Here is a 21771-nt window from a genome sequence, read left to right as displayed (position 1 = left end):
AGAGGCAGGGTCCAGAGATTGTCCTCGCCTGTGGAGGGCCCCAACCTCGAGCTGCACTGGGCGAGGCCATGATTAGAAATAGCTCATTTGGGAGGCAGAGCCAGGAGGAGGCACACCTGCCCCCAGAGTCTGGCCTGGAGGCAGCACCCGTCCCCACCTCTGTCCCATGGGGCAGGGCCACCTGTCTCACAGCCACACTGACCTGCACCTGGGGTCAGAACATGGTTTGTGGCTAGGGAGCCACTTCCTGGGTGTAAGTGTGTGTTTCAGGAGCAGAGGGTGGAGTTTGGTGGGCAGCCCGCCTACCTAACCCCACAGGAGGCAGCTTCCTCCAGCGACCTGAGCACACTTCCCTCCTAGGCCATGGCTTCCCTGTAAATGGGCCAGAGGAGGGCTTTGAAGACAAGAAGTTTTAGGGAGCTGAAGCCACTTTGAGCTGATGGCGGAATTAATTTTTCTGGTTCAAGTTCAGTTAGGGAAGACAGTTTGTTGAGGCTGAGAACTGCAAGAAACCTGCCCTCTGTCTGAAGAGAGGTGAAAGGACGTGAGGTTTTGGGGGAGTCTTTGGGCCTGCGCCTCAGAACTCCACACGCTCAGACCCAGCGGGGTCGCCTGGACCCCATGTGAGGGCTGCACTGCAGGACGGAGGCGGGGAGGGCCCAGCTCTGCTGGTAGGTGACCCTCTGGTCAGTCCTCCCTGCAATCAGAGGATGACAGGTTTTGACAAATTTCACATTCAAGAGAAAAAAGCCTTCTAGTTATTATAGAAGAAGCTGTAGTTAAGGGTCCCCTTAAAAGAATCTTAATACCGTAGATAAAATTACTGTTGTTTCAGGAACTTGAGTCCATCCTCGCTGCTCGTTTGCTCTCTACTTTTTAACATAAACCCTGTGTGGATCAGGCGCCCCCAATACAGAGAGGACAGCCTTGCTGGGGAGATACCACAGCCGTCTTTCCTGGGACTCGGTTGCACACAGTCAAACATCACAGTTGCTGGAAGCTGAGGCCATCAGAGAGAGGGCTCCCCTCTGCAGGCACTGTCATGAGTGACATCTGATTTGAAACTGCAATTTGCTACCTTAATAAAGTTTCTAAAATTATTACAGTCGGAATTCAATTGTATTGAACAGTCCATTGATTCGGCGCTGAAACATGCTTACATCACAAAATGATGCCGCCTCGAGGAGCGTGGGGCTGCATCCAGGCGCCGATATCTCTGAGCAGGAGGGAATCTGTTAACCAGCTGTAGGGGGAAACAAAGTGCTGATTTCCACGTGTGCGTGAGGCCATGTCCTCTGCGCTTGCCTGCCACCAGTGTTGGGGCAGGAGTTCCCAGTATAGGGGACGTCTGGGGACCTGAGCCGTCGTTGCTGGGGACCGAGTCAGCCTGGTGCTAGACCCGGCCCTAGCAGCTGACACCGCTCCCAGCAGACACCACGGCTGAGGATTGGCAGCAGCTTCGTGTTCTAGTGATGGGGTTTTGAGATGCGCTTATGAGAATTCATTAACTCTGATCAGCTTGAAGAAGGAAGCTAATGCTCTTGGATATTAAGATCGATGGATATGCAAACAATGAAATGAGAAGCAGTGACTCAACCATTGGCATCTCTTACTTATAGGAAATTAATTTTTTCATAGCCTTGTGGCAAGTTCTGAGGACTGTCACCCCCTCTACCTGTTTTCTAAGGGGAAAAATGAATTCTTTGTTTAGTGTTTTGCTAGTAAGAGCTTTCTAAAATATTTATTTGCTTTACTCATTACGATGCAACCCTTTCTGATTTTATTCCGTGTTATGAAATAATTTCCAAGATTAATAATATAGATTTCTAAAAATCTAAACCTTCAATGCTTCAAAAACTTCAAAAAATGTGGATAGCCCTGGCCGGGTGGCTCGGATGGTTGGAACATTGTCCTATATGCCAAAAGGTTGCCGGTTGGATTGCAGGTCAGGGCACGGACGGGAGGGAACCAGTCAATATTTCTCTCTCACATCGATGTCTCTTTTTCTCCCTTCCCCTCTCTCTCTCCTGTCCTCTCTCTAAAAATCAATAAACATATCCTCGGGTGAGGATTAAAATGTGGAAAGTAGGGACATCAGACCTGGGTTGCCTCGTGCATCAGGAGCTGGGGACCACCACTCCATGCAGCAGGCTTCAGCAGCGACCTCAGTGCCCGCCGACCTCTGGGTCCACATTTCTGGGCAATGTTCTGCCACCTGGCCCTGTACCCAGTGCCCTGTTACTAACCACCTCTCCACCATGCAGTCCGTAGGGGTGTAAATCACATGGAAAGGTTTTTGCTCGCCCACTTTGCTAGATATATTGGAAAGACACACCATTTATTACTTGCTAATCAAACTGTAATTGCCTGTCTCTGTGATAAATAGATCATGAATAAGGTAGGTCTCTGAGTGACAGTCTTGGGAAAGTGCCTTTCAGTCTTTACAGGCGTGACACGCTTGAGACAAGGAAGCAAGAGGCTGGGAGGGAGGCAACAATGTTTCCCTCCCTGGAAGGGAATTGGTTTTGAAAATTTCCACTTGCATCATAAACAGCGTTGGAAAAAAAGTATCCCTGGCTGATTGTGTACGAGGCAAACAGAGAAGCAGCTACTTTTAGTTTAAAAAGCAACCTTGTTGCCATATTGATTTAATCAGGGCCCTGTTTGTTTGTGTCTGCTGATCTAACGTGTAATCAGAGTCCCTGAATAGGAAATGGTTTCATTCCACTGCTCTGCATTCTGGAAAGGAAATGCGATGTTGGATTTGCCATTAGCGCTGCCGTCAGCTGTCACCACCAGGCGTGAAGCCCTCTTAAGGCTGCTCTGTCCTTCCCGTCCTTGCCTTTATGCCAGGGACAGCGCTTAAACATGAGTCATCAAGAATAAATATAAGCCCAGCCAGCGTGACTCAGTGGTTGAGTGTAGACCCAGGAACCGGGAGGTCGCTGGTTCGATGCCCAGTCAGGGCACATGCCCAGGTTGCGGGCTCCATCCCAGGTGCGGGGCCGTGAAGAGGCGTCCAATGGATGGTGTCTCTCTCTCTCCTCGATGTTTCTATCTCTCTATCCCTCTCCCTTCCTCTCTCTCTAGAAATTAAAAAAAAATTTTTTTTAAACATTTCACAATAAACATGAAGCCCAGTCTGTGCTTTATTTACATTGCCTTGGTGTTGACTTGGTGTCCCCTTCTGTTCCGGCCCGTGCCCAGGACACCACACTGCCCCGAGTCCCGTGTGTCCTGTGCTCCTCCAGCCTGCGATGGCTCCTCACTCCCCTTGTCCTTGACCTTGTCAGTTGTGTGGAGTGTGGTCAGATATTCCATAGTGTCCTTCAGGGTGGGTTTTCCTGATATTTTCCCTGTGGTTGGACAGGGATTGTGAGTTTGGAGGAGGAAGGCCACAGGAAGGCCACTCTTATCACATCACATCAAGGGTTTGTCCCTGCTGATGTTGACCGTGGTCACCAGCTGAGTGTGTTTATCAGGTTTCTCTGTGTAACAGTCTGTTTTCCCCCTCTCCATACTTTGTCTGCCTGTTTTAATTCTGCCTTTTACACATGGGTAAATCCTAAGAAATCCTCTAAGAGTAGCTTTGTGGGCAACAGTGGAAAGGGTCTCCCTGGCCGGTTTGGCTCAGTGGTTAGAGCATTGGCTCGCAGACTGAAGGGTCCTGGGTTCGACTCCTGCCAAGGGTGTGTACCTTGGTTGCAGGCTCGATCCCCAGCCCCGGTCAGGCCATCAATGTCTCTCTCCCTCCTCCCCCTCACTCTCTCTCCTTCCTTCCACTCTCTCTGAAAAGCAATGGAAAAAATATCCTCGGGTGAGGATTAAAAAAAAAAAAATAGTGGAAAGGGTCCTGTGAGAGTGGGGTAAGCGGGGAGGAGTCTGCTTGGTCATGAGTTAGCGAGCTCCAGTGGCTGGTCACAGAGGGGAGCCAGTGTTTCCCCTGGGACGTTAGCCTGCTTTTCTGTCTGCCGCGAAGGTTGACCTCCCTGAAATCCCTCTCCCCCCAACCCTGAGCGTTTACTTATTGTTAGCCCGTAGTGTTCATTCTCATCTTATGTGAAATTTCCCACAGACTGTCTTGTCACCTCTAAGTTTCTGCATGGAGCTGAGCTCTCAAGAGTGTCCCTAAAGAGTATGTCTCCAAGGTTCTCCCCTGTGCTGTCCTGCTGTCACTCGCGGGGCATGTGCACAGATCTGCCTGGGCCTCGGGGGCATCAGGATGAGGACTCTTGTCCCTAGCACCAGGCTGGTGCCCAGCACAATGCAGGCTCCAGGAAGAAACAGCACAGAGGTCCTTAGAGGTCCTTAGAGCTTGTGTGAGAAATGCTGAGTCTGACAACCACAACTCCCCATTGGAATGACTGCATTCAAGAACCAGCTCGTTAGTGTCAACAGGAGACACAGAAAAGCTTGTATTTAAAAGTTACAAAAGAAAGACTGATGAATCTCAGAGGGAAGCGGGGGTGGGGGAGACATTAACCAGAGAGCCTACATGCAGATATGCATGACCCTGGGCACAGACAGCATTTGGAGAAGGCCTGGGGGAGGGGGCCAGTGGGAAAAGGGGGGCATCTGTAATATTTTCAACAATAAAGATAAATTTTAAAACATTATGAAGGCAGAGCCCGTGGGGTGAGTAAGGAGCCACCTTGGCCTTCAAGGTCAGCTGCTGGGCCCTGGGATCGCACTTGGTGCTCAGCTTCGCTGCCGACAGCCCTTCTCGCCTGGTGGAGCCGGTGCTTGTTGAACACGGCACCGGACTGCCTTGGGGTTAATGAAAGCTTGACTGTAGGGGCCAGTGACGTTGTGTCTTTACCTTAGTAAACCACTTACTGTTTCGCTTTCAGTGTAGAGGCAAAGTTAACATTTAGATAATCGGGTATGAAATTGTGCCTCCGCCCAAATGAAAATGGGCCTTCAGAGGAGCATCCAGCTTAAGGCTGCGCGTTCCTTCTAGTGCGTCTCCAGGCAGGCGTGGTGGCCTCGATGGGTGGGTCGGGGTGGGGGATTTTGTCCCTTAGCGGACACCTGACAATATCTGGGGACATTTTTAAAAGTCCTCTCCTGAAGACCTGCTTATTGATTTTAGAGCAAGGGGAAAGGGTGGAGAGAAAGAAAGAGGGAGATCAGTAGGTTGCCTCCCGTATGTGCCCTCACTAGGAATTAAACCCCAAACCCAGGTATGTGCCCTGACTGGGAATTGAACCCACAACCTCTCAGTGCATGGGACAACACTCCAAACAGCTGAGCTGTACCAGCCTGGGCCTGGGGACCTTTTTGATTGTGACAGCTGGGTGGCGGGGTGCTACTGACATCCTGTGGTAGAGGCCAGGGACGCTGCTAAACATCCTACAGTGCACAGCCAGCCTGCCACAGCCTGGAGCTCTCACCCAGGTTGTCCGTAGTGCCGAGGTTGAGAAACTTCTCTGGGGCACCTTTCCCTGGCCCTGGAGACATGTTGCTGTGTGTTTGTTTTGGTCTGAAAAATGTTAGATGATCCCAGAAAATTTCGAGGTCAACCTAAGAACGAACCTTCTAGAATGTTCTAGAATGACTTCCAGCACAGTGGTTTCCATTCAGCCTGTTTGAGTATGCAGACCTTTTTAATGACCAAAGCTTTCAAGGAGGGTCATGTAACTTCTGATCTCTTACTACTCAATAACCGAGAAACTACATGACAGTGCTAATGCATGCACACGTACAGACTTACACTCACACAGACACACACAGACATAATCACAGATACATGCAGGCACACAGACACTCACAGACATACAGAGATACTCAGACATACAGAGACACAGACACAGACACACAGACACACTCACAGACACACACAGACATACACACACACACTCACAGTGGGTGTGGATTTAGTGAGGTGTTTAATTTCTATGTCGTTAGCCACAGCATTCGAAAACAATAGTATAGATGTGTGTGTGCGAGACCCATTTTTTATTCATCTACAGAAAATGCTTGGGTGCAGATGGGTTTGATGCCCCTGGAAGGAAATGTTTGTCCTCACAGGGACAGTGGCCTACAGCTTGGGAACCAGGGTCAGTGAGGGTCCCTTTGAGACAGGTGACCTGGAGAACGCGGGCACGTGGGGCTGAATGGGCAGTCAGCCTAGGAGAGAGGAAGGGACATCCTAGCCCCACAGTGACCACTTAGCGAGCGTCTGCGGGCTGGTGGCAGCTCTGCCCCATTCTTGGGCCTTGTCACCATCATTAAAGGACCCTGCACCCGGGGCAGTGGGCCTCTCTCCCAGCCTTTGCAAGAGTGGGAACCCTGGACGGGGGCCAGTGGGCAGAACTGGCCACCACCAAGACTCTGAATCTTCTGGGAACATCTGTGTCCACTTTCCCAAAGAGCAGGTTGTAAAAGGACGGGAGGGTGGGCGGGAGGGTCATGGGTGATGGAGATGTGGCCAGCAGGTCCTGGGGGCAGAGGGCAGTGCCTGTGGGAGGAGCCCACTGGAGGGTTAAGTGTCCTGGATGCGGGTCTAAGGGACCTTTTCTGCTGGGAAGGAGGCCGATGGCACGCAGGGGGTGGTGCGGGCTCCAGGTCTCAGATCCTTTTCCTTCCTGCTGAATGAGGTGCCCCTTCTTTCCAGGAAACTGGCCAGAGCAGCCACCGGGAGGCCGCCGGGGGGCCTCAGGTGCAGTGGAGGGGGAGGGGAGCAAAGAGCTGGCCCTCCCAGACTCTGCGCCTGGGGGGGGTGCTCTGGCCCCCAGACTGGAGGCCGTCCTGACTGCACGTGAGTCCATGAAGTACATCCTTGGCTTAGGGTCCCTGAGGGGCTCAGACAGCTCTTGCTTTGACAGTTTTGGTTCTCGGTTCATAGTCCTACTTCTGCATCTGCTGCTGTGGAGCAAACCTCCAAAGTCAGTGCCTTCAAACAATGATGTCTGATTTCTCAGGAGTCTGTGGGTTGGCAGGTGGTTCTGCAGACGCGGTCTCCCATGGGCGTCCATGGCCATGGACAGCAGGCGACTGGAAGTGGCCGGGCCCAGAGGCTTCCAGTTGGAAGCCACTTCCCTTCCACTTGTCCCCGTGTGCTGTCCTAAGGTGCAGGTGGGCCTGTTTCCCCAGCAGGGGCCCGGGGGAGAAAGCCGGAATCCGCAGGTGCTCCTTACCGCTGCTGCTGGGACTCCGTCCGCTGTGGGCCCCCTGGGACTGAGCCTCGGGCCCATCGGAGTCAGTGGGCGTGGGAGGGACGGGGCTCCAGAAAGCGGGCCAGGGGGCCGGCGCGGCCCAGGACTGGGGCAGTGCCCGGGGCCGGGGCTGCAGTCAGATGGCGCTTCTCCAGCAGCTTCCTTCCTGCTGCTCCTGCTGCTTTGAAGCTGAACCCGTCTGTGCTGTACCTGCGTGGTCAAGACCCACCTCACGGGCAGGCTGGCTGGGGGCTTTAAGTAGCTCTCCTGTCTTGTAGTCACTGTCGCCTGCATGGTGATCCAAGCCCCAGGAATGCAAGCCCTACTCGCACGGCACAGAGTGAAATGGAAGAAGCCTATAGATTTAGGGAGAAAAAGAACGAATCCCCGGGAGAAAATCCTCCTGGCAACTTTATTTTTGAGGTGAATGGTGAAGGAAAGGGGATGTGTGGACAGTGACTGCAGCGCTCCTGCGGGCTTTCCCTTTTAGGAGTGGGTGGCGCAGCAGCGAGCCCTGTGTTTCATTGGGGGGTGGGGGGGTGGGGGAAAGGGGGGGGGACTGCCGATTTTCAAATTGGTGTGACCATGAGAGTACAGAGGTGTGTAAACATCTGAGTAATGAGAATACATTGTTGCACTTTGGCGGGAGAGAGCTGAGAGCTGCCCTTTTATTTGGAGCTCGTTTTGATACAATGAAATGGAACTTTCTTAAGTTTTAAGAAAAGATAAGGGAGACTTTCTAAGACTTTGTAAAATAAGTTTTTACTTCACACAGTTCAAATTTGTAGCATTTCCACCGTCCTCTTCAGTATTAACTATTTCTACTCATCTATTTCTTCTTTGTTCAATGCTAATAATTATACTTTTATTTTCTTACTAGCTACTCATTTCGTATTCTCCATGTGAAGTATTCAGAGACTCGAGGCAAACGCTCACTCCCTGCCACGTGTCTCCTTTGTTTACTCTGGGAGCTGACATGTCTGGAAATGCTCTCAGTGAGGTGAATTGAGCGGCGGAGGGTGCGAAACCTTCAATCCAGGACCCCGTGGCCCCTGCAGTGAGAGCTCACGGCAGAGCTCGGGTGCGGTTCAGGTGTAGTCCCGCTGGAGTGGGGGGCAGTGACTAGAGCATCTGTATGTGCCCTTCACTCTTGTTAAAGTGGCCGTGCTTACTGGCCGTGGGGAACAAGCTCATCTTCACGGGGAGTCATCCTGGGGTCTAGGGAACCAGCCGGTTTCTAGAAAAGTAACCTCGAGCTCCGTAGGCTTGTGTTTCCGCCGTTGGTCTGCACACTGGCAGGTGACTCTACCCCTGGAGCGCTGTATTTTTTTCCTAATTAAATAAAACAGACATTAGGCAGTTCAGTGATGAGCATAAGAGAGTTTGACAAGTTTCTTGAACAGGTGTTATATGACTGTGAATTGCTACCCAGGTAATGTGGTGGGTCTTTAACGGGCGCGTGAATGGATCGCCTTGTCTCTAAACAGGCTGCTTGTGTCAGATTCAGTTGCCAAGTAGATACTTTGAAGAAATTAGCAGGATGACTTGAAAACAGTTACTACACTGGGAAGCCTTCTAAATGTGTGAGGAGAGCTATCAGAAATTCTTTGTAGTGTTTCACTCAGCAGATATTGTCTTATGAGCTATTTTTCATGATTGATATGTAGAGGCTATAAGTAATAGGAGCACCCTCTTTGCTTTATTTTTATTTATTTATTTATTTATTTTACCCTCTTTGTTTTAAACAGGTCCGCTTGGTCTTCTCTCCAGAGCTGGAGGTTCTAGGTCCCCCTGCTCTGGTGGTGAGACCCAAGCGACCAGGGGCTGTTGGCGGATGCTCCTGGGTGTGCTCTGTAGCTCCTCCCCCTTTAATCCTGTGGTTAATGTCTGTGTCCCCTACACCTGAGACTAGCAGTGGAGTGATCAGTACACATTTATGAAAAGGGGAATGGATGGAAGAGCCAGTAGGGTGCACGTTGCTTCTCCGTGTGGTGCTGCGAAGGCCTGTTGTTTCACCGCCTTACACGCACGAGGTTTGGTGGCAGCTCCATCCCAGTTCTCACAGCCTATGGTGACTGCTCTCGAGACAGACGGCTGGCACAGCAGAGTGCCCATCAGGAATCCTGCCTCCCAGGTACTGGCTCGGGGTCTCCGAGGAATCGGTCCTAAGGTTTAATAGAACCACCCCGGGAATCCACGCCAGGCTACTGACCCAGGCCCACCACGGGCCCTGGCTGGGCCCGTAGAGCCCATATCTCCTCATGGCCCGTCCTTGTGATTAAGGAGCAGCAGCTCTCTTCACTCACCTAAGAGTCCTGCTTATATTAACTGTTATGTCTTTAACTTTATTTGTGTTGTTGGAGGCTCCATTGCTCCAGAGGGGAGGCCTAATGTAGAGCTGAGGCTCTGAAAGGAATGAAGGGGGAACCTGGATTCCGTGGCCACGTAGGAATAAAATAGACATCGGCACGACTAGGTAAAGAAGGTTTAACTCTGTCTCCGCACAGATTGGCACGAGGAAACTCCTCTATCCACAGTGACAAAGGGCGTGAGATCTGCATTCAGAGTTAGACTCACAGATGATGTTAAAGATGAGACTCAAGTAGAGATGATTTTAGAATTTGTCTGTAAGGGAATCGCTCCTTACATTTTAAGTCAGTAATTCAGCGAGAGGCTCAGCATTTCAGTGTAGATGTTACCTGAGACGCGTTGCCATTTGCAGCTTAAATAATGATCCCTTCCAATACGTGGTCAAACGAGTGTGCCCGACGTGTATCTGAGCCGCTTCAGCTTCTGCTGCGTAGATTTTCAGTTGAACAGTTGACCCTGTAATACCCATAGGATCCGCTTCTTAGGGGCAGTACCTTCCATCCCTGGTTTGCTGTTTCCAAGCTCAGCGCAGAGCAGGCTCTCGGCAGTGTAGCAAAGTAAGCGACGTGCTGTCTCACGCGTCCCTCGCTGTACTTCGCGTGTGTGTGGCCATCAGGACTCCTGTGGGTGCAGGAAGCCCACTCGGGCTGGGCGAGCCCAGTGGAGGATCTGGGGTTAGACGGCGGAGGTGTCTTCAGACTCCCGGGCAGGAGTCCGGTGGGGTCAGGAGCCAGAAGCCCCTCGGTTCCCAGTCCTCTTTGCACCTCCCTCTAACTCGGCTTCATTTCTTTTAATGACTATCAGCTTCTGTTTCTTTGCCATTTACTTTTTTATGTTTAATTTTGTGATAAAATACCCATACCGTGAAACTTACCATCCTAACCATTGTAAGTGTTACGTGTGTTCACATCGGTGTGCGACAATCTCCAGAACTTTTTCATCTTGCGAGACGGAGACTCAGTCCCCGTTTCAGTAACAGGTGGTTCCCCGTTTCCCCTCCCCTCGCCCCTGGGCCACCTCCTGCTCCCTGTTTCTCTGAGTCTGACCACTCTGGGTCCCTCATCAAAGTGAATCACATAGTGTCTGTCTTTCTGTGGCTGGCTTCTTTCACTTACCACCTCATTCTACGGGCTCATCGTGTGGGAGGTGAGGGAATGGCCTTCCTTTTCGGAGATGAGTAACACCCATCGTCTGTAGATTCCACGTGTTGTCTCTCCGGCCATCAGTGATGGGCACGGGCCGCCCCCCCGGCCGCTGTGAGCAGTGCTGCTGTGAGGGGGTGCAGCTTTCCTCCGAGACCCTGCTTGCAGCCCCCCTGGTTCAGTACGCAGAGTGGCGCCGCCGGGCCACGTGGGAGCTCTGTGGCTCATGCTTGAGGGGCCGCCACACCGTTCTCCGTAGCAGCCACATCGCTTTACATCCCGTCGGCAGTGCACAAGGGCTCGTTTCTCCACATCCTCACCAGCACCTGCTATTTTCTCTCTTTTGATAACAGCCATTGTAATGGGCGTCAGGTGAGCTCGCTGTGGTTTGGGTTTGCATTTGCCTAATGATCCTGAGCATCTTTCCACAGGCTGTTGGCCATCTGTGTGTCTTCCTGGGAGGAGTGTCTGCTCGAGTCCTTTGCCCATTTTAGATTTGGGTTATTTGAATTTTTGTTGTTGAGTTGTAGGAGTTCTCTGTACACTCTGAATATTAACCCCTTATCAGATATAGATTTGCAGATACATGTCTCCCCCCCGTCCTGTAGGCCGCCCCTTCGTGTTGATTGGGTCCTTGGGTGCACAGAAGGTTTTAATTTTGATGTCGGCCAACTTACCTGCTTTTGCTTTTGCTGCCTGTGTGTGCGGTGTCATAGCCAGGAAATCATCACCAAGTCCTGTTTTAGGAGGCTTTTATTTTTTTCCAAGAGCTTTAGAGTTTTTGGTCTTTCATTTAGGCCTTTAATCCATTTCGAGTTCATTTTTGCATATGGTAGTAAGTAAGGGTCCAACTTCATTCTCTCGCGTGTGGACATCCAGTTGTCCCAGCACCATTTGTTGAAAAGACTGTCCTTTCCCAGTCGAATGGTCTTGACACCTTTGTCCACAGTCATCTGACCTGCCCATGCAGGGATGTGTTTCTGGGCTCCCTGTCCCATTCCACCGCTCCGTGTGCCTGTCTCTGTCCCAGAGCCACGCCGCCATGATTGCGGCTGTTTCACAACGAGTTTTAAAGACAGAAGGTGTGATTCCTCCAACTCTGTTCTCCTTTGCAAGACAGTTCAGGGTCCCTTGAGGATCCACGTGAATTGTAGGGTGGATTTTTCTTTTTCTGAAAAGTCAGAATTGGGACTTAGTGATTGTGTTAAATCTATAGATCACTTCGGGTAGGGTTCCAGTTTATGAGCACGGAGCGTCTTCACAGAAGCTTACTGTGTCTTCTCTAATTTCTTTCAGCAGTGTTCTGTAGTTTTTTGTGTGGGAGACTTTCACCTCCTTGGTTAAGTTTTTTGCTAACTATTTATTATGCTTTTTTAATGGAATTGTTTTCTTGATTTTCGTCTCAGATTGCTCATTGTTAGTGCATAGACGTGCAACTGATTTTCATGTGTTAATTTTGTTCCCTGCAACATTGCTGAACTGTGTGTGTGTGTGTGTGTGTAGTATTTTAGGAGTATGTATGTATAAGATCATGTCTGCATTCAAATAGTTTTACTTTTTTTTTCCTATTTGGATGCCTTTTTTGTGTGTGTCTTGATTGCTCTGGCCAGGAATTGCAACACTGTGCTGAACAGAAGTGGTGAGAGTGGGCATCCTTATCTTGTTCCCGATCTTAGAGGAAAGGCGGTCAGTCTGTCACCACTGAGTATGGCATTAGCTGTGGGCTTTTTGTATAGATGGCCTTGATTAGGTTGAGATCGCATCCTTCTGTGCCTACGCTGTTCAGTGTTTTCCCATGAAAGGTGTTAACGTTTGTCAAATGCCTTTTAAAAATTTTGCATCAGTTGAGATGACCATATGGTTTACCCTTCATTCTGTCACATTTTATATTGATTGACTTTCATATGCTGCAACATATCTCACCTTGCAGAGGTGAGATTTCAGGGCCTTTCCAGGATATGTGACGTGTGCAAAGACCTGCACGCACATGTGGCCTCCTAAATTTCCTGGAATGTGCTTGAGCTTTTAAAAAACCCCTATGGACATCTCATTTCACAGTTTTTCCTTTTAAGTTTTCTGACCAGTCTCTTGAAAGACCCAACTAGTATTGCTGCCTCGGGCTACTGCAGTATTGAACAGTTGTCACTGATTAGTTTCAACAAATCCCCAGGGACAGTGCTTTTCACATAGAGCAAGCTCTGAGTCAGATCCAATAAAGGCAAATGCTAAGAGCAGAGCTCTTCAAAGGGGCTTCTCAACAGACCAGACAGCAACACTGGTCTCTTCTAGCTGCTTAGTGGCCTCAGGGTGGCTTGGTTCTCATGGACGCTGTGGTTTTCAGGGCTGTTGCTTTTTCTTTAACAAACATACCTTGGGTTGTGGAGAGCCTCTGATTAATTTCCAGGGTTCTGAAAAAGGCTTTTGCCGGTGTCCTCATTGCTTTTATGGAGGAGCTGACTTTCAGAGGTTTTTACTTTGCCATTCTGGTCTCTCAGGTGACTTGTTGTGGCTCAGTCAGGTGAGGACACTTTGTATAGAAAGGGTCACTGTGTAGAAGGGCTGTCAGGGACCTGACCTTGTGGTTAACGTCCCTCCTGCTGCTCTCTGGAACCTCAGGGAGGAGAGCAGCTGTGGATTTCAGGACACGTGGCTTCCTTGGCCCCTTGTCATTGACACCCCACCTGGCCACCTGATCCACATGAGGTGGATATTCTAGGTGCTTCCTGAAGTGCTGAGGAAGACGTGAAGGAGTTTCTGGGATGGTCCTGCCCTCACCCAACGTGGGGCTGGCCCCAGGGCTCTAAGCTTCTCCAGCCAGTGTCTTTGAAGCACCCAGACTTTGAGAAGAGCCTGTCAGCCCTGCTGCATGGCTGGAGCTGGAGCAGTCAACACAGCCCGTGCCTCTCCAGCTCTGAGACACGCTGCCTTCACTCTGCCCCCCGCAGTGGCTTGTGTGGCTGTGGGGCAGTGCCACGTGTGGGTAAAGCTCACTGTAGCTGGGTATCTTAGGAAGTGATGAAGACAGTTGGGTTTAAACTACCCTGTATGTTATCTGTGTTATTCTTGAGTACTGGATGTATATTAAATAAGTAGTTTGCCCTAATTAACTTTAATATTACAGATTGTGCCTTTTGAACTCAGTATGCAGATTTATGCAAATTACATAGAGCTTTTAAACTAGCATTTACATACACAACCTAACTGACTTACATTTATACTTACAGTCCCAGCTATCCCATGTCACAGTATCAGTAATTCACCGAAAGAAGAAACACACTGCTGGGATGGACATGTTGATTATTTTAATTTCCCTGCTGCATAAGCAAAGAGCACATAGTCAGTGACTTCCCAAATATATATGTGTATGAGGGACGCAGGACATTGTGCTGGGTGCTGGGAATGCAGTGTTTCGATAACAGAAAGACACACACACACACACACACACACAGAACCAACAACACCCAGGCCCCCTGACTGTGAGCTCCGTCCCCGCAGTTTCTGTGCTGCATTTGGGTCCATGTTCGATGGTGCACGAGCACCTGCGCGGTTTTTACTGCTTTTAGAATTAGTGCTGAGATAGGGGGACAGAACACTGATTTGGGGGCAGTTCTAAGTTTTCGCTTATGTGATTTCCTTAAATCCTCTGTCCCTCCTCCCCTCGCCTTTTCTTGTCTCTTCTCTCTCCCCATCGCTCCTCAATCTCTTCTGTATCCATCAGAGTTTGTGACATAAAACACAGTGCCCTAGAAAAAAATTAGTTGCAAACAAACAAGCCAGCAAACTGTACATATGAAACTGTGACTGTCTGCAGGACGACCTGTAGAGATGAACATCAGGTGGTAAATGTGTCGAGAAACACATCAGGGTGTCGTCGAGGAGTTGGTTTGGCCGTGAAGAGGGGGAAGGTTCTGTATTTTGATCTGAGTGATATTTTATTTTATTTATTTTTAATATATCTTTATTGATTTCAGAGAAAGGAAAGGAGAGGGAGAGAGAGATAGAAACATCAACGATGAGAGTCATTGATTGAGCCCGCAACCCGGGCATGTGCCCTGACCGGGAATCGAACCCTGATCGCCTGGATCCCAGGTCGACGCTCAACTGCTGAGCCACACCTGGCTGGGCTGAGTGATATTTTATGAGTATTTATTTCTGTTTCATATACTCTTTTATATGTGTGTTATTTCACAATTTAAAAATATCTTCAGATGGTTTTCCTTTATAATTAGCAGCATCTGTAGAGAAAACGTGGAAAGAAATTCTCAAAACAATATAATATTTGGAACAAATATAACAAGAAGTGTATGGGCCTCTGTAAGGCAAACTAAAACTTTGCCAAGGAGCGTCCCTAAAGCGTGTGTGCGCCCAGGCACACCTTCCTCCCGGGTGGGAAACAGCGTTGTGAGGTCGGGGTGTCTCTCAATTGATCCGTAGGTTGGTTTAATGGAACTTCAGTGAAATCCCTGTAAGATAGATCCGGAGCTTTCAGAAAATAACACTCAAGTTCTAAAGATGCTAAAGAAATGAGAAATAGTAAGAAAAAAATGAAAACAAAATAAAGACTCTTTTCTTAAAAGCAATGAAAGTAGAACACGAAAGTAATGATCAGAGACACGACTTCAGGAAATGTGGAGACAGATGACTGGCTGCTTGGAAAATGCCATGGCGTGTAAACCGGAGGGTGGGAGACGCAGGTGTGCACGGACGGGCTCGCAGGAGCCCCGTCAGCGGGTAAATATGTGGAAACCAGTTATTCTTGTTGGTAATTTCAAACGCATTGTAAAACATCAACAGCCACGTTCAGTCTTCACTCCCAAGCTGACATGTAGAAAACGGCACGGTGGCAACTGGCGTCTGCGCGGCGGGTGGGGGATCCTGCGCGGGCCGCGTTCTGGGGGGGACGCGCCATGGTCACCCAGGGCCTTTGAGACTCTGGACCTGTTGACAGCTGTATTTCTAGGAATTCATTCTGAGGGCGATGAGACACTATGGGTTTTGTTTGCTGGGACTTTATCGACTCTGTCTCCTTTTTAGCAAGTCCTGCCTGGGCCTTCTCCACGCAGGACACCGCTGGGTGCCGGGCGGGAGCGTTTCGGCGACAGGAAGACAGACGTGCAGACAGTAGGGGGGAGACGAGGGCCCCTGGCTCTCGGGAAGGACTCGGGGTGCCAGTCCTTTACCTGGGGGCTGCGCCCGCCAGGGTGGGGACTTGCATGCGGTGGGCACAGCGATGGGGAGGTTCCCCCTGAGCCTGAACTGCAGGAGCAGAGCGGGCGGGATGGGGTGCAGGCGCAGCGGGGCGCAGCGGGAGCCGGGAGCGGGAGCCAGAGGGCGGGGGAGGGCACAGCAGGGCTCGCGGTGCCCGTGACGGGGAGCCAGAGGGCGGGGGAGGGCACAGCAGGGCTCGCGGTGCCCGTGACGGGGAGCCAGAGGGCGGGGGAGGGCACAGCAGGGCTCGCGGTGCCCGTGGCGTGGGAGGGCCACGCCGCTCCGGACCTTCGGGCAGTTTAAGGTTTGAACCAGGAAACTGATCTGAAAGATCGTGTTTTCAAAGAGAACAATGAAACTCTATTAAATTACGTAATTGGAGTGATGTGATATTAGTGTACGTGCCAGTCTGTGTTTGTCACATGATGACTGCCTATGATTGTATTGCGTGTCATTATATATGACACAGTGGTGCAACATTTAACGATGTTATAGGAATGATGGAAGTGGGACGCAAAACAGCGTGTACAGTTTAATCTCAATGTTGAAAAAGAAAAATTGTATGAAAAATAAACGTCGGGTGCAGAAACTGAGGGCAACTCCATGTTGCCGGGCCAGTGGTTCCCTGCGTGGTGGGCTGGACGGTGCTTTTCATGGTCTCCCCTGTTTTATGATTTCTCCACAATGAATAGGTCTTACTGTTTACTTAGAAAAATATGTATTATTTCAGAAAAATAGGTTCATCTTTTATCCTGGAACATTTAAATGAAGGGTCTGTGTACATCACAGCGGCTTATGGGATGATCCTGACAAACGCCTGCTAAACGACAGAGTCTGGGCTGATGCTGGCTTTGTCCCTTTAAGGACCCTTCAGTGCACATTTTCCATTCAGGACCTTTGAGCGGCAACGTTTCCATTGAAATATGTTATTCAATCATATGGATCTGCGGAGAAACTCCAACCAGCTAGCCTTGGGCGGTGGCTTTAGAAATTTTAATACCCGTTGAGTTTCTCGTGTGTCATGGATTGAACTCTAAAAATTCTGGTTTTCTTACCGTAGGAAAATCATGGGGTGAATTAAATGTCGTCTCTCTTTCATTTGACTGGGAGCAGAAAGAAGTCTGAAATTTCAAAGGTGCGCAGTGCAACCATGTAATTACAGCCCACATCAGGACCTCAGCCACCTCGGGCTTTGGTTCTCGGTGTCACTCTCCGCAGCGCCGCTGTGCAGGCGCATCTGAGCCCCCATATCCGCACGTCCCCTCTCCTACGGAAGTTCATTAGCAATAACGGTGTTCTGGGTTAGGGTTAGTCTCGGGAGAGCCGGGAACAGAAGCCAAACCGTGCGTGGACGGACACCTGCCAGCAGCGGGTGTGTTAGGACGGATCACATTCTCCCAGTTCCGTGCCCCCAGGATGTAACACGGTGCCTGACAGACGGGAAGCGTCAAAGGTTAGCGACCCTTCCTCTGGGGGGGGGGGAGGGAGGGAGTAAGGAAGGAAAGAAGGGAGGGAGGGAGGGAGGGAGGGAGGGGAGCAGTTTCCATTGATGGCAGAGTGGCCCGTGGCCATCTAGCCGCGTCCCCTGCCTGGCTCGTTCGCAGTGAGCCCTGGTATGGGAGAGAAACGCACCTATATCCCGTTTTGCTGTACGGGGCCTGGAGTAGTGGGTCGAGGTCCCTCTGACGGATGCACTGGGCAGGACATCCAGAGCTCCTGTCACCACGTCCCAGGGGCAGTAACGCACCTCTCCCAGCCGTGTCAACCAGCGAGCTCTGGTTTAACATGGGTCCTTGTCCAGGCATTTTCTACACTTTTTAATCATGCAGTAAGTTTATTGGGGTTACATTGGTTAGTCACACTATGCAGGTTTCAGGTGTACAATTCTATGCATTGTCTGTATAACGCACTGTATGTTCACCACCCCAGGTCTTTAATACGAAGCTCACGCAGGCCTCACAGACGATGGGGAGACACAGGTATTTAGGGTCCAGGACATGATTTATTTGCCTAGCACAAAATTGACCCAATTTATTGAACAAAATTGGCAAAATGTTTTACCCTCAGAATATATGGTTATTTTGACTTGCTTCAATTAAAAATCCCTTAATAGTACCACTCTGTCATTGCCAGGGAGGACTGGAGGTTTAGTAAGTCTCACGGGCATCTCTTAAAAGGACGCGCTCGATTCAAGCCAGCAGCCAGCAGGGTCCATCGCTGTGCGGGGGGTGAAGAGTGGGGCAGACCTGTAACTGTGCCAAGTTAACAAGTTTAAGAGAATTTAATATGTGACTGATAAGTAACACTTTCTGGAACTAAACACTGTGAAATAGAAGATATTTAGGCCCTTCCAGTGTGGCTCAGTGGTTAGAGCACCAGTCCACCCATGGAAGGGTTTGATTCTGGCCAAGGGCATGTACTTCAGTTGCAGGTTCGATTCCCAACCCTAGTTGGGGCACGTGCGGGAGGCAACCCGTCGATGTGACTCTCACATCATGTTTCTCTCTCTCTCCCTCCCCCTCCCTTCCACTCTCTCTAAAAATCAATGGAAACAATGTCCTCGAGTGAGAATTAACAAAAAAATAAGATACTTAGTAGCAGCAAGTGGATAAAGAGTTCTCCTTCTGCCATCTGGTCACACGTTTCTCTTTGCACCTTTTTCTGCTGAAATTGTGAGGGGTCGCCTGACTGTGCTTCAGAGAGCTGACTGACTGTGTGCTTCAGAGAGCTGAGGGGGTATGGCTGCCGCTGTCTGTGAAACAGTCATGTCTCAGTGCCCTCCTGTGCAGGGCCTGCCTTCCAGGGGCCTGCCCTCCCAGCCGTCCCTCGGAGCTCCCCCTTGTGGCTGCTGTCCCAGAGGCCACCGCGCTCCCACCCTTCCCCACGGGGCCGCCAGGCTTGGGGCTCTGGCTCTGCTATTCCAGGGCGTGTGGGCCTCACTAATGTGACACTTAGAATCCAGCCAGCGGGCTTCCTGTTCATTCACTCCAGGCTTCTCAAGGCCTCAAATAAGAGGCCATAAAACTCAGATGAGGCCCCTCTCCACTTCCTGTCCCATAAACCTTGACGTCGGCACCATGGTCACAATTCATCACTTCTGCACAGCCGCTCAGCCCGCAGCGCTGCCTGCAGCAGCCAGACCCGAGAGCGGGCCAGACGCCGGCTGCGGGACGGAGGGCTGGGGGGCTGATGGGCCGTGGGTGTGGCTCAGTCCCCAGGCCTGGCGCTGTCAGTCTTACCCACTGTCTCTCGGTCAGGGATGGTTCCCTGACCAGCCACACCAGCCTCCTCTCGAGTCCTTTTTCTCAGAAGGAATCATTTAACGTTTGGTGGACAGCAGTGCCGATCTCTGTGGTCAGACACAGCTGACCGGTGCTGGGACGGGGTCTGAGGCAGGACACCTGCCTCTGGGGCCATGAGGCCACCTGACCCTGGGTACCAAGCTCCAGACAGCCCTCCTCAAAGTTCCCTCTGAGGACACTCCTGAAAGCCCTGGGAAACTGCTTCCTAGGCCCGGGTTCAACGATGAGATTTGTGTGCGTGTATCTAAGTGTAAGACTGAGGGTGGTATTTCAGGTGGGGCCTGTTTCCAGGGAGCAGAGGAGGGAGGGAGCTCCCCACCAATGTGGTTTACATTTCAAACGACCTCGTGGGAGAAAGTTGACTGACTGACACTTTCTGAGCCTCCCTATATGGTTAACATGTATCTCGGTTTTTGTTTTCATCTGGCCCAGCCTGAGAGTGAGCCTAAAATGGGCTCTGATAACTTGTTACTCACTGTCATGAGGTCTGCGGCCTATGTAAGGAATTTATTAGACCAATTATTTTTATCTTAATGCATGTTTAGGACTTCAAAGGCCCCTTTCCTTTGATTTCCTTTCATTTAAACAGTTTTCTGAAAATCAGTTTTGCTGCCTTCACTTTGACACATAATTAATATTCTGCAAGAGCTCCCGACACTTTTAATGTCGTCTGACCTTAGGATTTTAATAGAATTAAATGCAAAAGGGGTGAGAAAACAAGGGTTGTGGGGAAACTTTATTTGTTACTGAGCTTGGAAGAAGTCTTAAACTCTTGGTTAAAGCATGATTCTGTGTCTGAGAAACTAAAAATATGCCAAGAGATACCTTCAGGAACGACATTTACAGAAAGAGCTTTTGCAGAGTCTGGTGTGAGAATTCTAGCGGGAGTTACATCGCCTGGGACTGTAGGGTAGCTTCATCCTTCCTCATCCGCCAGCCCCCAGCTCGTAAAACTCTATGAATCCATTTCTTTCTCTGCATCTTTATTATATGAATCATGAGACCCATCTTCCACGGCAAGAACCTTACTTTAGGGAAACAGTGTGTGAAAAATTGGGATTTGTTTCCGTGAATAAGCCCTGGGCCTGCTTATCTCCTATTTTACGCTCCCTCGGGACTCCCAGCAATGATTGTAATAAATCTAGAGCACGTAAACTGAATTTTTTCTATCTAGTTTTTGCTATTAGCTCAGCCCTAAATTTCAACTTTCCCTAACTGCAGTCTCCCCACCCCCCTAAAATAAAGAGGGGACACCGTTGATGGTACACGTTAGAGGACAGACACTGAACCCCCACAGAGGCTTTGAATTCCGTTACTGTCCGAGCAGTAAGATGCCTGCGTGGGGATCAAACATCAAAAGGATTCGAGGGGGGGGGCAGTGTTTCCAGACGTGGTCATTCATAACCTGGACACCACAGCGTGGTCATGAAGTATCGTATCTGGAAACACTATAATGTCAGTGTAATTTCATGGTCATTTCTTTACTCTTTTAACACCCTGAAGTTGTGAAAATAAAAAGTCTATACTCTGTCATTTTGTGAACTTGATTTCTGAATTCCCTTGGAAACTTTAGATGTCCAGCCATATTTCATGATAGTAAAACGTCATCACCAATAAAAAGCAGAAAACATGACTGTCAATACCAGAGACACAATAAATGCAAATCCTCTAAGCTAGTGTTAGTGCCACTTAAGGAACCTTCACAGCAGGCGGAGAGACGTGCAGGGCACTAGTCCCCTGCCAGAGAGTCGGGCAATGAGCCAAGGCTGCCAGCACCCGAGGCAGAGAGACTCCTGCAGGTTTTCACTGTGGGCCCCGGCCTCCCCTGGTAAGCGGGGGCACCGGGGGTCAGCGCCATCCTGGATGTAGACCGGGGACATTCTGTGGGGCCTGGCTGTTGCCAGGCTTTTCTCCTCAGCGAAATGCATGGGAGACGCTCCTGGGCTTGTGACATGGAGTTTATGGGCTGAATGGGGCTGCGGTTGGCAAACAGAACCTCCCAGAAGGCGTGTTTTGAAGCAGCTGGAACTGGGCCCTCTGAGCCTGCTGTCCTTTTTTCCTTCGGTTTACCATAGTTAGTACAATATGTTGGTGAGAACTCAGCATCGCCTATAATATAAAATTTTGAAGGAAAGTAAAATGCATTAAAAAATAGATAAGTGATTTGATGAGGAGACTCTTTCTAAGAGAAACTTGCTGTTCTTGGCATTCCCTGTGGCTTTCCGTTCAAGACTCCTGCCCAAACTAGGAACATGAATGACTAGGCCACATGGAGATTGGCTGAAAAAAGGTGTTTCCAGTTAGCCGGTCCTGCTAAGAGCCCTGGATGTGCGGCCGGCTAATGAAGCTGGCCCTTGGAGAGGTTTTATTTGACCAACCTGCGGTACTTTTCCTGAGAAATTCACATTACTTTTTAATACACTTGTCTCGGTTCATACCCCAGGGATTTATTTAAGTTATAATTGAATATTGCATTTTTAAGAAGGTTCCTTAATTTATTGCTTCCTTCAGCAAATTTTGCTTGCTGTTGTTCTGTCGGAATAATTTAATTTTACATCAGCCAATTTAGCCCCTATTAATATTTCCCCTGAA

At 49.9% G+C, this 21771-nt stretch overlaps 1 protein-coding gene across 1 annotated transcript in view; it reads left to right on the top strand.

Moving 5' to 3' along the window:
* SDK1 (sidekick cell adhesion molecule 1) overlaps positions 1–21771 on the top strand; it is a gene marked incomplete at its 5' end in the record, with an annotated part of 555106 nt that overhangs the window by 283971 nt on the left and 249364 nt on the right. The gene's annotated exons all lie outside the window — the stretch shown is intronic.

Source organism: Miniopterus schreibersii, assembly GCF_964146895.1.
Source record: "Miniopterus schreibersii genome assembly, chromosome: 4".
Lineage (NCBI taxonomy): Eukaryota > Metazoa > Chordata > Mammalia > Chiroptera > Miniopteridae > Miniopterus > Miniopterus schreibersii.
This window is presented reverse-complemented; position numbering and strand designations above follow the sequence as displayed.